The sequence below is a fragment of the Mesoplodon bidens genome (genome assembly GCF_964165515.1).
Source record: "Mesoplodon bidens genome assembly, chromosome: 15".
Classification (NCBI taxonomy): Eukaryota; Metazoa; Chordata; class Mammalia; order Artiodactyla; family Ziphiidae; genus Mesoplodon; species Mesoplodon bidens.
The window spans coordinates 32905264-32912421 of NC_138171.1; the positions used below are offsets into that span (position 1 = coordinate 32905264).

The 7158-nt window shown below is 35.4% G+C and overlaps 1 pseudogene across 1 annotated transcript; it reads left to right on the plus strand.

Annotated features, from left to right (window-relative positions):
* The first annotated feature begins 4853 nt into the window (after positions 1-4853).
* LOC308629382 (signal transducer CD24-like) lies at positions 4854-5757 on the plus strand (annotated as a pseudogene). The gene has a single exon. The product of its transcript is annotated as a signal transducer CD24-like (transcript).
* The last annotated feature ends 1401 nt before the right edge of the window (positions 5758-7158 follow it).

Here is a 7158-nt window from a genome sequence, read left to right on the forward strand (position 1 = left end):
AAAACAAGAACCTGCCTATATTTTTATTGTGGTAAAACCACATAACATGAGATTTACCCTCTTAACAAATACAAGTGCCTGACTCTTGATGTTATATATTTGGTCTTCCCATAGTTCTCTAGAGTAGCATTGTCCAATGAAAATATTGTATATGATTCTAAATTTTCTATTAACTACTGTAAAACATTCACGAGAAACCTCAGTTAAATAGAGTTAGGAGACCAGAAGGGGAAGCTCTCAAGTCCTGTGAAGTAGCTGAGCTCAACAGGAAGAAAAAAGACTCCTCTTTTTCTGACAAGGACTCACCAATGAAAAGCCATGGACGTTTTGTTCATGTAGCTCTCTGCCACTTCCTTTTCCTCTCTATTAAAACGCTGTCCTTCCCTTGCTGAGTAGGAACTTGCACATCGTTTGCCATAGTTACAGACCTTGAATTGCAATAGCCTACTCATTCCAGATAAATCAATTTTTGCTAAAGAAATACCAGGCATCTATTTGTTTCAGGTCAACCACATTTAAAAAAATAAAATAAAACAAGTGAAATTAATTTCAATAAAATATTTTATTTAATCTAATATACCCAAAATATCATTTCAACATGTTGTCAGTATAAAATTTATTACTAAAAGACCTGTATGCAGAAAACTATAAGATACTGATGAAAGAAATCAAAGACAACACAAATGGAGAGATATACCATGTTCTTGGATTGGAAGAATCAACATTGTGAAAATGACTATACTACCCAAAGCAATCTATGGATTCAATGCGATCCCTATCAAATTACCAATGGCATTTTTCACAGAACTAGAACAAAAAAATTTACAATTTGTATGGAAACACAAAAGACCCTGAAGAGCCATAGCAATCTTGAGAAAGAAAAACGGAGCTGGAGGAATCAGATTCCCTGACTTCAGACTATACTACAAAACTACTGCAGTCAAGACAGTGTGGTACTGACACAAAACAGAAATATAGATCAATGGAACAGGATAGAAACCCCAGAGATAAACCCACACACCTATAGTCACCTTATATTTGACAAAGGAGGCAAGAATATACAATGGAGAAAAGATAGCTTTTTCAATAAGTGGTGCTGGGAAAACTGGACAGCTACATGTAAAAGAATGAAATTAGAACACTCCCTAACACCATACACAAAAATAAGCTCAAAATGGATTAAAGACTTAAATGTAATGTCAGACACTATAAAAATCTTAGAAGAAAACATAGGCAGAACACTCTGACATAAATCGCAGCAAGATCTTTTTGACCCAATTCCTAGAGTAATGGAAATAAAACCAAAAATAAATAAATAGGACTTAATGAAACTTAAAAGCTTTTGCACAGCAAAAGAAACCATAAAGATGAAAGGACAACCTTTAGAATGGGAGAAAATATTGGCAAATGAAGCAACTGACAAAGGATTAATCTCCAAAATATACAAACAGTTCATGAAGCTCTATGTCAAAAAAACAAACAACCCAATCAAATAATGGACAGAAGACCTAAATAGACATTTCTCCAAAGAAGACATACAGGTGACCAACAAACACATGAAAGGCTGCTCAACATCACTAATTACTAGAGAAATGAAAATCAAAACCACAATGAGGTATCACCTCACACTGGTCAGGATGGCCATCATCACAAAGTCTACAAGCAATAAATGCTGGAGAGGGTGTGGAGAAAAGGGAACCCTCTTGCACTGTTGGTGGTAATATAAATTGATACAGCCATTATGGAGAACAGTATGGACGTTCCTTAAAAAACTAAAAATAGAACTACCATACAACCCAGCAATCCTACTACTGGGCATATACCCTGAGATAACCATAATTGAAATAGAGTCATGTACCAAAATGTTCATTGCAACTCTATTTACAATAGCCAGGACATGGAAGCAACCTAAGTGTCCATCAACAGATGAATTGATAAAGAAGATGTGGCACACATATACAATGGAATATTACTCAGCCATAAAAAAGAATGAAATTGGGTCACTTGTAGTTATGTGAATGAACTAGAGTCTGTCACACAGAGTGAAGCAAGTCAGAAAGAGAAAAATAAATATCGCATATTGATGCATATATATGGAATCTTGAAAGATGGTACTGATAAACCAATTTGCAGGGCAGGAAAAGAGATGCAGACATAGAGAATGGATTGTGGACACAAGGTGGGAGGGGATGGTGGGACAAATTGAGAGAGTAGCATTGACATGTATACACTACTACATGTAAAATAGATAGCTAGTGGGAAGCTGCTGTATAGCACAGGGAGCCCAGCTTGGTGCTCTGTGATGACCTAGAGGAGTGGTAAGAGGGGGTGGGAGGGAAGCTCAAGAGGGAGGAGATATATGTATACACATAGCTGATTCACTTGTTGTACAATAAAAACTAACATAACATTGTAAAGCAAATATACTCCAATAAAAAAAGAAGCCTAAAAATGTAAAAATAAAAATAAAATTTATTACTGAAATTTACACAGAACATTCTCTAAGATAGATCACACCTTGGGTCACAAATCAAGTGTTGGTAAATTTGAGAAAATTGAAATCATATCAAGCATCTTTTCTGACCACAGTGTTATGAGATTAGAAATCAATTACATGAAACAAGCTGTAAAAAACACAAACACATGGAGCCTAAACAATATGTTACTAAATAACCAATGGATCACTGAAGATAACAAAGAGGAAATCAATACCTAGAGACAAATGAAAACGAAAACACGACAATCCAAAAACCTATGGGGCCTAGCAAAAGCAGTTCTACGATGGAAGTTTGCAGCAATACAATCTTACCTCAAGAAACAAGAAACATCTCAATAAACAACCTAACTTTACACCTAAAGCAACTAGAAAAAGAAGAACAAACAAAACCCAAAGTTAGTAGAAAGAAAGAAATTATAAAGATCAGAGCAGAAATAAAATGGAGACAAAGAAAACGATAGCAAAGATCAATGAAACCAAAAGCTGGTTCTTTGAGAAGATAACAAAATTGATAAACCTTTAGCCAGACTCATCAAGGAAATAAGGGAGAGGATTCAAATCAATAAAATTAGAAACAAAAAAGGAGAAGTTACAGAGGACACCACAGAAATAGAAAGGAGCAGAAGAGACTACTACAAGCAATTATACCGCAATAAAATGGACAACCTCAAAGAAATGGACAAATTCTTAGAAAGGTACAACCTTCTAAGACTGAACCAGGAAGAAATAGAAAATATGAACAGGCCAATCACAAGTAATGAAATTGAAACTCTTATTTAAAAACATCCAGCAAACTAAAGTCCAGGACCAAATGGCTTCACAGGCAAATTCTATCAAACATTTAGAGAAGAGTTAACATGTACCCTTCTGAAACTCTTCCAAAAAATTGCAGAGGAAGAAACACTCCCAAACTCACTCCATGAGGCCACAATCACCCTGACACCAAAACCAGACAAAGATATCACTAAAAAAAGAAAATTACAGGCCAATACCACTGATGAACATACACGCAAAAATCCTCAACAAAATACTAGCAAACAGAATCCAGCATCACATTAAAAGGATCATACACCATGATCAAGTGGGATTTATCCCAGGGATGCAAGGATTTTTCAACATTCTCAAATGAATCAGTGTGATACACCACATCAAAAAATTGAAGAATAAAAACCATATGAACATCTCAATAGATGCAGAAAAAATTGTGGACAAAATTCATCACCCATTTATGATTTAAAAAAAAACTCTCCAGAAAGTGGGCATAGAGGGAAACTACCTCAACATAATAAAGACCATATATGACAAACCAACAGCAAACATCATTCTCAATGGTGAAAAACTGAAAGCATTTCCTCTAAGAACAGGAAGAAAACAAGGATGTCCACTCTTGCCACTATTATTCAACAAAGTTTTGTAAGTCCCAGTCATAGCAATCAGAGAAGAAAAAGAAATGAAAGGAATCTAAACTGGAAAACAAGTAAAACTGTCACTGTTTGCAGATGACATGATACTGTACATAGCAAATCCTAAACATGCTACCGGAAATCTACTAGAGCTCATCAATGAATCTGGTAAAGTTGCAGGATACAAAATTAATACACAGAAGTCTCTTGCTTTCCTATACACTAACAATGAAAGATCAGAAAGAGAAATTAAAGAAACAATCCCATTCACCATTGCAACAAAAAAGAATAAAATACCTAGGAATAAGGAGGCAAAAGACCTGTACTCAGAAAACTATAAGATACTGATGAAAGAAATTAGATGATACAAACAGATGGAGAGATATACCATGTTCTTGGACTGGAAGAATCAACATTGTGAAAATGACTATACTACCCAAAGCAATCTACAGATACAATGCAAATTACCAGTGGCATTTCCCACAGAATTAGCACAAAAAAAAAATTACAATTAGTATGGAAACACAAAAGACCATGAATAGCCAAAGAATCTACAGAAAGAAAAATGGAGCTGGAGGAATCAGGCTCCCTGATTTCAGACTATACTACAAAGCTACAGTCATCAAAACAGTATGGTACTGACACAAAAACAGAAATATAGATCAATGTAACAGGACAGAAAGTCCAGAGATAAAACCACACAACTATGGTCACCTAATCTATGACAAAGGGGGCAAGAATATGCAATGGAGGAAAGAGTCTCTTCAGTAAATGGTGCTGAGAAAACTGGACAGCTACATGTAAAAGAATGAAATTAGAACACTCCCTAACGCCATACACAAAAATAAACTCAAAATGAATTAAAGATCGACCTTGCCTGCGCCTGCCTGGAGCTAGCGATCTTTCACGCACACCGCATCCAGTGAGACGCGCTACACACCGACGGAGCGGACATGGGCAGAGCGATGGTGGCCAGGCTCGGACTGGGGCTGCTGCTTCTGGCACTGCTCTTACCTACGCAGATTTATTCAAATCAAACAACTGTTGTAACGCCTTCAAGTAATTCCTCCCAGCATACCTCAGCTGCCCCCAATCCAGCGAATGCCACCACCAAGGCAAGTGGCGGTGCTCTGCAGTCAACAGCCAGTCTCGGTGATCTCGGTCTCCCTTCTACATCTCTACTGTTAAGAGACTCAGGCCAAGAAACATCTATACTTCCCATCCTCTAAACCCAATTCAGATGGCATCCAGACATCCAGTGTGACAAGGGAAAAAAAAAAAAAAAACAGGTCTTCATTGAATGAATCTGCTAGTTCCACACCTTATTTTATTGACAGAAACTGCTGAGGATCCCAAATTTGATTGGTTTGAAGAGCATGTGAAGGGTTTGACTAGATGATGAATGCCAATATTAAATCTGCTGGAGTTTCCTGTACAAGATGAAGAGAGACAACATCCAAAATTAGTTAAGAGATGATTTCCTTAAATGTGGCTTAAGAAGTATGGACACATAAAACTCTACCTTGAAAGTGAAAATAGATTTTATCTTACCTAGAGATAAAGAATGGGATGTGGAACAGAGATTCAGTTTTCATTTGTTCATTAAATTTATAAGGCCATAAAACAATGAGGTAAAACAAAGCTTCTGTGATTCTATTTATATGTACATTAGAAGGAACTTCCAGGTGTTACTGTAAATCCTCAATGTGTTGTTTCAGCAGTACTAATTTAATGTTGATGTACTCTAGAGAAAATTTTATGTTAAGCTATCGCTGTTCTCTTGGGAACTGAACTCTTTCTTTCCCTTGGGGTTTGGGTTTGACATTGCATTTGAATTTTTATATAGTCATTGATATGTACCAGGGCAATGATGGATTGGAATCTACCCCAAATCCAAGCATAATGAGTACATTTTGCTTATATATTTATCAACTATTCTTATTCAAAAAGAGCAGTAGATTCATTTAGCTAAACAGATAACAAAGAGTAGAATTACATTGATCTCAACTAATTTCAAAATGCTTTTTATTTCTGCATATGTCGAATACTTTTTACAGTTTAAAAAATGATCTGTTTTGAAGGTAAGATTGACAAATCTTGAAATTAAAAAGGCAAATATGTGAAGGAGCTAAACTATAAATCAAATATATTTGGCAAGGGAAGACTGGAAGCTTGCTTACATTAAATTCAGAAAAACTTTTATACTCTTTTCTGTAAATACTTCTTTTTAAACTGAATCAGAATAGCCACATTTGGAACACTTTATGCCATCATTCAATATTTTTAGATAGTTAGAACCTGGTCCTAAGCCTAAAATGGGCTTGATTTTGGAAAGTAAATCTTTTCACAACTGCCTTGATGCACAGAAACCTTTTTAAAAGTAGACACTCCCTAAAGTCTTTTGTTTGTATGGTCACACACTGATGCTTATATGTTCCGAAATCTAATATGGCCGCAGTAGTCTTGATAACCAGTCATTTTTTTTCCATCTTTAGAAATCTACATTGGAACAACCATATCCAACAGATCTCAAGCTACTATGTGTGTGAATGAACATTCTCTTTTGTTTCATACCTGAATGCTGTACATCTATTTTGGATTGTATATTGTGTTTGTGTATTTATGCTTTGATTCATAGTAACTTCTCTTGCTATGGAATTGATTTGCATTAAACACAAACTGTAAATAAAAAGATGGCTGAAAGAGCAAAAAAACAAAAAAACAAAAACAAAAACAAAAAAACAAAATGAATTAAAGATCTAAATGTAAGACTAGATACTATAAAACTCTTAGAGGAAAACATAGGCAGAACACTCTTTGACATAACTCACAGCAATATCTTCTTTGAGCCATCTCCTAGAGTAATGAAAATAAAAACAAAAATAAACAGATGGGACCTAATTAAACTTAAAAGCTTTTGCACAGCAAAGGAAACCATAAACAAACCAAAAGACAACCCTCAGAATGGGAGAAAATATTCGCAAACAAAGCGACCTACAAGAGATTAATCTCCAAAATATACAAACAGCTCATGCAGTGCACTATCAAAAAAAGAACAAACAACCCACTCAGAAAATGGGTGGAAGATCTAAATGGACATTTCTCCAAAGAAGACATACAGGTGGCTAAAAGCACATGAAAAGATGCTCAATATCACTAATTATTAGAGAAATGAAAATCAAATCTACAATGAGGTATCACCTCACACCAGTCAGAATGGCCATCATCAAAAAGTCTACAAACAATAAATACTGGAGA